We start from the raw sequence: 11,555 nt of genomic DNA on the forward strand, positions 1-11,555 counted from the left end.
GGTTTGACACGGCCAGTCAGTTGTGAGGGAGTGGTTGGTGAGTCTGAACCCAACCAGCCCTAAAACTCATTAAAACGCCGTTGATTTAGAGCCTCACAGTTATCGTGGTCAATCCACCATAAGACCCCTCTAGGTGCCACTTTGACATGTTCACCCTCCCCCCCCCCCTCCGCAGCCCTCCCGAAGAAGAGTGACAGGTCACGCGACTCTTCTGTCAGAACTTTGGTCCGCACAGTTCCGGGTTTCCCACACGGAGCCCCGCGCCGTCTCCCTGGTGACGGGAGGTGTGTTTACACACATCACACGGGCGCGCTCCTGAGGCACTAGGTGAAGGGTGAGGACGGAGAGGGAGACCTCGGCGTTCTCGCCTTTGTTTGTTCTGTCGTCAGGGCTAAGAGGAGGCCTGGAAGAACAGAGAACTGCAGACACAGCCAAACAAAAATATTGCAGGGCCCGATGCAACCAGGGAAACCTCTTCTAGGCACTGTGCCAACTCCATGCTCACAGTCGGACAGGCGTCCCGCAACTAACCTCACAGCATTAAGCACACACTCAGGCCGGAAAAGGAGTCCCACACCCACACAAACACGTCTAGCCCCCCCCCCCCCCCCCCCCCCCCAAGTCACCTTAGTGTTGTGACAGCACAGTGTTGTTAGCTATACGTCATCATGGTTTCGGTTTGACTTCCACGCAATCAATAATATCACAAGCTATTTCTTGTGTTCAGCATAACTGTGGCGGGACCTAACGCACCGCACATAGTGAGCCATCTAAATTAAACACTCTATAGATGCTTATAAGCAGAAATTCCCTCCACAAAAAACATAATACATTATCTCCTGAGGCAGATGTTGCTTTCCACCAAACGCAGAATAGGTCATAGGGTTCATTTTCATCCATGTAAGTGTTCCGTCCAACTAAACAGTAAGGGGTTCCTTTCAAGGGGTTCTTATTGGGTCTGCACTCCCGTTCACTGTAATCAATATACTTCTCTACTCAAATGTCCTCTCTCATCTGAAAGCAATCTAGCAGCTTGCCCCTCCCCCCCAGCAGCAGCTGCAAAACCTTTACAAGAAAACGAAAATAAACTACCTTTATCATCTTTTTCTTGTAAAGGGGCAAGTCCACGCGCTCCCCCTCAGTGCACATCTGTGTTTGGCCGGCCGTCTCGGGCCAGACAAACACACATGCACACAGGGCTCTCTCACCCGTCACTGTGTTGCCGGGTTAGAGAGAGCAAGCACAGGCTCCAAGTCTGCCTGGGAATGCCCAGGACAGGCTGGGAATCTGCTTGCCTCTAGTGACCAGCAAAAGGAGCGGCGTGGCAAGGCAGGTACTTTTTATTTATTTATTTAATTTAATGTTTATCCCTCCCCGTGTGTTGCCACACCCCTTCAGCGCTGCGAGTCACGACTACAATCTAAGTCGTTCCCTTGCACTTAACACAGTGTAGGTCCCATTCACTCAGGTGTTCCTTCTAACTACAATGTAGGTCTATATGGAGCAACTGTTTCTTCACACATAGGATAGATCCCTATAGGACAGCTTTTCAATTTGACCTGAAGACAAAAATGCGGTATGCCGTCTCTATGACTCTAAACATTGTAAATTTAAAAGGCAGGTACTTTAACCCAAAGAAAATAAAGGTCCCTATAGGTCACACATTACCCGGTTTTGAAAAAAATATAGGTCCTTATAGACCAAACGCTCTCTCAACTAACACAATGAAGATCACTATAGAGGAACGTAATCCCTCCTTCTGAACACACTAGTTGGAACTATGATGTAAGGGATAAAGTACCCCCTGCTGCACCTTATAAGGATACTGCAAGACACGAAGGAGTTCCATAACCATATAGACAAGCATTTGCAATGCACTAGGGTCTCGCATTTCCTCGCCTTACAGCTATTAGCAGTTGTAAACTCCCAACCAGATTTTAATTTCCACACTGAACGAAATGAAACCTATCAGCAAAAGTGCAATTATGTACATAACTAGCAAAAGTGCAATTAACTATGTAACAGGGTCGATGTTATGCAAAGCGCTCAACTTCTGCCAAGCGAGATCGTGCTTCAAACAAAAGATAAAAAGTAGTCCACAAATTGACAGGAAACAGTGAGCCTCGCATCTTTTCAGTATTTGGTCACTGCGGTCGAGGAGGGCTAACCACTGGAAAAGGCATGACGAAGGCATGCCTTCCACTAATGAAAGCAAGCAGATTTTAACAGGCAAGCCCATGAACCAATGAAAGACAACTGATGTGACGTCAACAGGGCTCTGAGCCCTTTTATAACTCCTAAAGCGTCTCTCAAGCGAAAAAAGGCTGAAAAACCAGTTCCTTCACAATGTTAGGGAACTGCGAGGTGATTTGCAATATACTTATCATGTACGTCAGGGTGTATTCTATCCCATATAATACATGGTCATATGATCACCTTTCCCACAAACAACTTAAAACCTTGATGCAAAGTTCCTTAATATGAAAGAGCCAGCATGTTTGCAAACTTGAAGAATAAAAATAAAACCTCTAGTGCAAAATCAAACATATCAAAAACCGGTTAGATATTTGTTACAAACAGATATTAGACAGAGTTCAATATGAGTCACTTTAAAAATAATAATAATTGCAGTAGCTCAGAATGTGTTGAAATGCGCAGAAAGATTCTAGCTTTTCTCTAAGGAGTGCAAACAATAAACACATTATCTCTGCTTGTCAATGTAAGCTATTAAAACCGAGCAGATGAAAGAAAAGCAACTTCCTTTTTTGTTGCTGTAAACAACTGCTTCAATTATGCTTCTTGAACAGACCTGCCTTTCACCTCAGCTTCTGGTCTGGTAGAAAGGCATTTTGATGTCAGAACTCAACTGTAATAACTTATAATAGTTGAGTTCTGACATCTTTTCTTTATAATTGGTGACTAATTGCATCACTAGTGACTGATTACAAATAAATCAGAGACGCACATTTATACAGAGATTACAGAATCTTATATATTATGTTGTTATAATAAACTGCAATGTTTCTCCATCTGCAGTAACAACCTAGACCACATATAGAACACACTTGACAACAGACTTGCCTTTTGGTTCGTTAATCACATGGTTGTTTCAAGGTTCATCTTTAGAAATTATCGCTTCTAATGATTTCCACACAATGCAGTCATGGAATTTAATGTTTTATAGTGAAATGTGTGTTAAAGAAATACACCATTCTAAATGTTAAAGAATTCTTATCATATTTTTATGTGGCGTATGGCGCATGATTTACATGCCAAATAGGTTGATGGCTCGGCTCATGATATGGCTCCGGGAGCCAAACTAGACCCTTTTTGCTCGACTCGCCCTATTAATTGGCCGACTTGCAATGCCCATCTCTACTTGGAGACCCCTGCCCCAAACTTTGAAAAGCATGCCTTAGTAGGAGCTAAAGCCTTCATTCACTCATACACCAGTAACACACATGAAACACTAACTCTTGTTTTGCAGCACAGCATTAAGAGTAACACATGCAGGTACTTCCTGGAAGAGACAACTACCAACCTAAGGAGAGTGAGGGAGGCGGAGCGGATTTAAGGGTCCAGTACTCAAGAGGAGACGCTCCATTGAGAAGGTAGCCTGCCGATCTGTGCCCACCCTCAGTTGAGAGTCTCTTGAACTCATCCAGCTAACTGAACTACATACCCTCGCCCCCAAGGTTTGGCCTGACGATCCCTGAATACATGTTCTCAAATCACCCATGGATGACTTTACGGCGCTAAGATGAATGCTCTGAAATCTGCTTCATTTTAGGGTCAAGCATAGCAATGTGCAAGCGCTGCTTTTCCAACGTGTTGGTATCTATGTGGGCTTTTAACCACGCCCACCGCACGCTCATTACTCGTTCATCACAACATCCTTTGTTTTCATTGGTAAATGCTTTACGTTTGTCCCTCCTTGGGATCGTTTTGTTACCACCTTGGCCAACGACCCTGTTACATGGATAATTGCTCTTTTGCCAATACGTTTGACTGCAAGCAAACTTCTTTTTCCTTTTGTGTCTCTCCTTCGCACTCACGGCAGCTGTGGCACTTTGAATCGGCTTGCTTGTGTCAACTGTTTAGTTTTTATTTTTAGCTTGTTTGGCAAGAAAAGTCCAGTTAGGAATTTACAACGCTAATAGCTCTAACTCGAGCAAACGCGAGACTCATTGCATTGCAAATGCTTGTTTGCATCGCTGTTTCTTTACTTTGTCTCTCAGCACACATAAGCCATTAAAGCAGCAGGCTAGCACTATATGAAAACACACTCATACACAAACACTGTACCGCAGCCACTAGTCCTTGCTGACCGATGTTGTGGAAAAATTAAGCAAAAACAGATAGAGAAACAGGACCGCGAGACAGGACGCATTCGCTCAGTGCTATAGATGGAAATATAGAAGTGCGGGTACTGACTATTCAGAGTACCTGTTTGCTCCTGATAAGTGCGGGTACTCTCCCATCAAATGTATTGTAGAAGCGCTGAGAAGTGTAGGTACTCAGTACCGGACATTACATGCCCATTTATAACACTGTATTCGCTCTATTAAAGGTCGAGAAGAGAGTAGGCTTCGTCACACTAACCGACTGCACCTCTACCTCAGGCACCACGCGCCAAAACCGTGCTGCTCCTGGAAGCCTGACAAGCTTCCTCGAAGCACTCTGTAAATAGGCCTTTCAGTGCCGCGGCGAGGGCGACGGCGGGGATCCCCGTGGGTGGACGCAATGCTGCTGGTTTCGGGGTTGCCCGTGGGCGGACAGCGCCATTACATCAGTATTCTTTTTAAAGCGTGTTGTTGCCACAGAAGTCAGCGCCGTTTCCATCCAGAGGCATAAATACACGCAGATGTGGGCGAGCCGCTCACGGCTCTATTAAACTGTCAGTGCACGCAACCCCAGAACCCACAGCGCTGCTACATACATGGAAATGCTGAAGAGGGCACTTCTAGGGCTAAAACAGGCCAACAAGAGCTAAACCCGGGCCTAGGCTATGGCCTTCATACTGCAACGTTAAACCTTTATTTTAGGTTCCAGAGTAGATTCCAGAGTAGATTGCTAGTCGCCGATTAGCGCTTGGGCACCTAGTCAAGGGTGGTAAACACTATATAAATACCAATTACACCAATTACACATACACCCCTCCGTCTCTATTTTCAAAACCACTCACAATTTAACTCTATCAATGTCCCTGGCCATATGCAGCGCTCAGCTGTCTTTATGTTCAAGCTATACAGATATCCAACATACTCGCAGTGAGTATATCAACAATATTTATGTAGTCCACACCATAAACTAAACTGTCTCTCGGAGATTTAATCCTAGACACAATAATGACCTAAACGGAGTAATTTTAACAACCTCAAAAAAACAGTCGTAGTCTGGCCGCCAAAAACTGAACCAGCACCCGGAAAGTTAATCACACATCCCCACAGCAGCCGCATAACCAGCTGAGCCATATTACCAACTTCCACTGTCAGGAGTACCTGAATACGATTCTCGGCTTAAATGTGATAAACTGTAATATCTGTAAGGAAAGACTATTTGCAACCCGTTAGCGCAGCTGGCATGTTTCCTGAAGTTGTGGGATACCTTTAAGCAGTAGCGCTATGCACAATAGGAAGAGCCCAATCTTAGAATTTAAAAAGTAAAACCACAAGTCAGATTGCAGTGTGCTGTTTGCTAAAAAACCATGACAATATCAATGTGCCTTACATAGCATGAGGACACAATAGTTATATTTCTTCCCACCCACAAAACACGTTTCTACCCAGGGGTGTTATGAATGCGAGCACTCATGTTAGTGCCTATCAAAAGTACTTGTGATAGCATGATGCATTTATTTCTTCAGCTTTACACCCACGGTTGCATGCTATCTCAAAAAGACTCCTCCATATCCCTAAAAAATTATAGGAACACCTGACTTCTACTCAAATTTCCAATTGTTCCCCATCTTTTTTTTCTTTCGAATAACCATCTCCTTACATTCTTCCTCTGTATGCATCCTTTCTCTGAGCACAGCCTACTCTAAGCCACATGCTGGTACGCCTTTATAACTATTTTTGTATTTTTGCAAGTTGCCCAAATATTATTTCAAAGATCACAACCTATCCCTTAAAATTCATACCCCTATAACCTAACAATATTTAATCTCCTATTGCTCATCTGTAAAGTTAGCCAAACATCTGGTGAACTCACAGTTTAACCCTACTCTAATGATCACATCTAACTCATATTAATTTAATCTACCACAAAAAAACTGGTGTAGATGCAGAGAACGCCTTGAGCATACAAATTTAAATGTAATAACCACAGCCACGGCCCGTCCTTTAGGGCGGAGGGGCCACACCCCCCACCTTTTGTCCCTCATGAAGAGTATCTGTCAGGCTGAACAAAGGTCAGCCTGACAGACACTCTTCATGTTCAGATCAGGCAGCTAGGAGTGAGACATGCCTGATTTGCGCAACTCCTGGCTGCCTGAGCTGAACTATGCTGGGCTGAAGAGGTCACAGCTCCTATGGGCGTGACCTCCTCAGCTCAGCAAAGGTGCCTAGAGGCCCTTCTCCTCGGTGACGAGGGGAAGCGTCACCGATTGACTTCTACCTGGGCACCTCAGGTTTAAGCCCTGAAGCGCCCAGGGCGTGTGTGAATCAGTGACACCTCGTCACAGAGTGGGCAGGGGTCAGAAGTCTCACTGACCCTGTCCCAACCTGTGACAAAGTTGGGACTGCTGCCTTCCCTCTCTGGCCTAAGGTCAGCCAAAGAGGGAAGGCACCAGTCCCAACCCTTCTGGGACCTCCGAGCTGAAGGTAATTGTGTGTGTGTTTTTTAAATGAATGTTTGGTGCGTGCATGTATGCTTGAATGTTGAGGAGTGTTGTGAATGGATGTGCGTGTGTGAATGAATAAGTGTGAGTGTGAGAGTGCTTCCCGCCGGCCCCCTCCCTTCTAAAATTACCGGCCACCACTGAATAACCCCCAATAACTAGATATACCACTAACCACCAACAACTAGATATCCCACTAACTTTGGGCTCTGGAGCAGCGTGTTGCCCGATGTAAAGTGCTTCAATGCCTCGTCAGGTAGTAAGGAGTATACAAATCAATTACAATACAATATCAGGTATAAACTCCAGGGTACGCTGGCTGGTTGTCAGTGTGCATCTGGGATAATACCTGGACTTCTGGGAGATACGGTCTGTCTGCACAGTGCCTAGTGCTGTTATCCAGCACTGTCATTCCTTTATTCTCCATGTGATCCGAGCAGAGAAGGCCTGGCAGAGCACTCATGCTGTTCCATGTCAGGATTGAGCACTTATCTAATCCTGGGATTGTGCTTTACATTAAGACACTTGTGGTTTCCTTTCACATAGAGGCTTGACCAGAATCCTCAGGAAAGTAAAGTGGTCAGCTTCTCTCGCCTAACTCAGAACCAGCTGAAGTCTCTGGAAGGAATAACATGGAACTCTGAGCATTTCTATGAAAAAAAGTACACGCAGAACTTAAAAGAGCCAGTCACATATCAGATCTGTCTCAAAAAAGCAAAAATGACTACCAGTCAGATGAGAGTCCAGCCTACAATGAAAAGTTCTGCTAACACAGATAAGCACTGAGAGACACGGCTCCTAGGCTGTAGTTATAAGGTCATGTCCAAAATATGGGTTACAAGTAGGCAATTTACCAGGACCTGCACAGTCTTGGAAAAAGCTCAAGGAAGCATCCCCTAACAGTGAAACACGTCAGCTGTTACACTCATGAATAAAATAAATATTGCCACAATTTATCTGCTTGTCAGAATGTTAGATAAAAACTACCATAGTAGTCCTCCTAAAAGCGTGAGTTTCCAACAAAGACGTGATTACTTTATATAGTGAGCCGGTCAGTCAAACACAAAGTAGCAGAGCAGCGAGCCGCGTAGAGCTCCCATCATGCTCCTCGGCTGAACCAACGTCAATGGATAGAGTCAAGATGCTGGCCAGGTGAACGACGGACGAGCGCTGGGGAGCAGTCAGGGGTCATATTGGACCAAGATTCTTGCTTAAGTGCGAGGCGAGGAGCAAGATGTTGGGATGAATACTCGGTACACTCTGGCAGGGAATATCAGGCGTGAAGAATTAAGCAAGGACCACAATTCCAAAACCCCGCAGCACAGGTAACGGATGGGGAGGAACTGGGATAAGCCCCGGGCAACTGTGGTCGGGAACCGAGTCAGGAGTTGAGCCAGCTCACGAAAGACTGGCCATCAGGTGGCAAAAGTAATTTTGTGGCAGCAATATGACCAGACAAAGCAGACAAACCCTAGACTGTAAAATCCCCCTGTCCCCCCAGTTCAAATAAGGGTGCGGTCACAACAAAAAAGCAAAATAAATAAATAAAAGCAGCTAAATAGGCGGCACCGCTGGTGAGCATCAGTGTTGTTGGTGGTGGGACGGCTGTCACGCTACGAGCAATGGTCGCCTGGCAGATGACTAAAAGTGCACATTAGTCACTAATCGACAGAGCCAAGATCATCGTAAGGACTATGTGGAAGGGGACAGAAGCAACTTGAGGGGGAGCATTAGGCTACCCTCATGGTGGAACTGAACGAAAGTCATCACAGAAGCAGTTCGTGTAGCACAAATGAGGCTTGGGGTCCTCTCGCAATATCTTCAGCTTCCCCAGTATGCAACACTTGTTCCTCTTCTTTTTGCATCCCCAGTATGTGAACATGGAAAATAAAACTGCAAAAAGGCCTGAAGGAATGAAACATATCTCTTGGGATGGGTCAATGAATACCTGTGCCTCGTCCAAGCCTGCCAAAACTGTAAAGGGACGGACTGTGATGAATCAAGGTTGTACGTCCCTTTTGTGCAAAGATGCCTCCCTTGTCGACAAATGCAGAGAACAGTGGCTGGCTATCACAGCTATAGTACAGGCAGAGGTGCTCGCTCCAGCTTCCCCAATGGCCCAAGCAAGACTAGAACCATCCCAACCAGTTAGACCAGAGCCATTCCCGGCTCAAACGGCCCAAATGGCTCAAGCGCTACTAAGCAGCTCCACTCCCAATGACTGCCATCATTCACAAGAGAACCCCCCTGGCATCAAGCTCTTCAACCCACAGGACCCTCCATATTAAATCAACATATCCCCTATTTATAATCAATAACCCTCACTCCAAGGGTACCACAAGTGAAAAAGCGCTAGCGACAATAGGGGATCAAACTCCTGATTTACAGACTAATGCAGAAATTACAAATGCCCCCATGGATCCGGGCACTGCACTAGGTGACGGAAGTATTCATTATCACGGCAACAGCAGCACCTGGGACAATGTACCAGAACACCTGCAAAGAGGGGCATCATTGCAATCACCAGGGGAAATATCTGCTGGGTCTCCCTCAACATCCTCATCAATAGAAGAAATAACTGATCAGATTCTATTGGAACTTCACGAGCTGAAGATGTCGCATGAAGACGCACTTAGAAAGACCAATGAACAGTTGGGATAAATCAACAACAATATTTTACAGCTTTCCTCCCAAATTTCCCAAGTGGAGCAAAGGCTGTCGGACCCGGAGGACTCGTATGGCAAGCATGAAACCGGAGCCCCAAAAATGCAAAGAGTGCAGGAAGAGCTTCAACTAAAGCTTGGTGATATGGTCTTGATGTTCCAATTTAAGGTTTGGGGGCCTACCGGAGTCCCGTGAAGCAGGCTACAGAGCAATCAAATTGATCACTGAGCTTGTACAAAAATATGTGCTCCCAGACCAATCAACTGAGGACATGGATTTAACAATAGCTCAGGCACATCACATACCATCAGTCAGGCCCATGAATGCAAAATACCCGCACACCATTCTGGTAAACTTTGGTGATTTCAGAGTTAAGGAACAAAGGGCCATATGTACGAAAGCTTTTTCCCATTAACACAGAATGGGTAAAATCCTTTGGTACATCTTGCCCAAATTCTCTAGCGAACGATAAAGACGAGAACTAACAATACTTCAGACAACTTTTCCTTCCAAGTTTTTTCAGACATGTTAATCATGGAGGCACAGCGCTGCAAGGAATTTATAGGCTTGATCAATGATTTCAAATGACAAGGGGCACCAGCAGGAATTATCCAGCAATCTAAATTAAAAGTGCTCTTCAAAAGGTCGAGCACACATATTCCAGTCCGTGAATCAGGCCAAAGAACTTCTAATGTCGATAAAGAAGAGTGAGGACAAAGAGGAGGGGCTTGATCTAACTGTAAATTGTGTGATTTAACAACGGATATCCACAGATGTATGAGCTTATGATGTAGGGGAAGACACTCGACTAGCAGCACAGGGACAATGACAGGGATAGATGATTGGAAAACAGACGTACCCATTCTGGTCCTCATTTCGTAAGCAGCTCAAACCTTGCTCAAATGATGTTGTGTTTACCTAAACCAGTATTTCTTGCAGCTGTCCTTTCAATGTTGGTTCACAGAGTACCACACCAGGGCACTCATAGCAGGCGGAAGGGACAAAGGGGTGAGGGGGACAGGGCACACGGGAGGGGCAGCCATGATGTGGGAGGGGCCTGTGATGGGTAAGGCCTCAGGGATGACAGTGGGGGTGGTGATGGCGGGGTCACCCAGAAGCACAGGGGTGAAACACACAGGTGGGAAAGGCAGAGGGACAAGAAAATCAGCTGCTTTTGGCATTAATGGGGGGTCTCTGAGAATTGGAGATCTAATTAAATTCTGGGGAACTAAGCAACAAAACAGAAAGGAGGGGGCATGTAGGAAATTAGACAGTCAGATTACATATCATCCTGGCTAGTGGAGTCATTTAGCTAGCTTCCTGTAATGGGAACGGGAACAACAACTGTTTGAAATGTAGGGCTATTCTTGAATGGTTAAGGGCATCACAAGTACAGATTATGTTACTACAGGAAATCCACCTTAAAATACAGGTCAAGCTACCTAAGAAACCTGGGTTTATTGCCAAGGCTGTTTTGCGCAGCGGCCGGAGCAGCAGTCCGGGGGGGAGTTAGCAGTTCTGATTAAGCACAAATTTAGGGGTGAAGTTTATCAGGTCAACAGATAACCCCAAGCCAGATGGATAACATTCAGTATCAAAAGAGAAAACCAGCTAATAAACCTGATTAGCTTTTATAGCTAGACAGATGACAATACAAATGCCCTGCAGGAGCTATACGATAATGTAATTTCTCTTCTGTCCCTTCTGGTGATAGGACGGGACTTCAATATTATACAAGACGTAACCTTAGACTCATCACGCAAAAATAAGTTCCAGAAAAAACGTGCACCTCCCGCTTGCTAGAAAAAAATCCTAAACAACTTAGCATTAAAAGATAATTGGATGGCTGACCACCCTCAGAGCTGAGAGTTCATCTGCTTCTCTAAAAGATTTAACTCAGCCTCAAAGATTGACTATTTCCTAATTTCACATTTATGGGCTAGGGGCCAGGTTAAGATCTAGTGCAATCTATTCTCCGATCATTCGGTTTCACTGATTGAGTTAATGATCCTGATTAGGGATAGGCAACGGCCACACTGGACAATTGATA

Source organism: Pleurodeles waltl, chromosome 9 (genome assembly GCF_031143425.1).
Source record: "Pleurodeles waltl isolate 20211129_DDA chromosome 9, aPleWal1.hap1.20221129, whole genome shotgun sequence".
NCBI lineage: Eukaryota > Metazoa > Chordata > Amphibia > Caudata > Salamandridae > Pleurodeles > Pleurodeles waltl.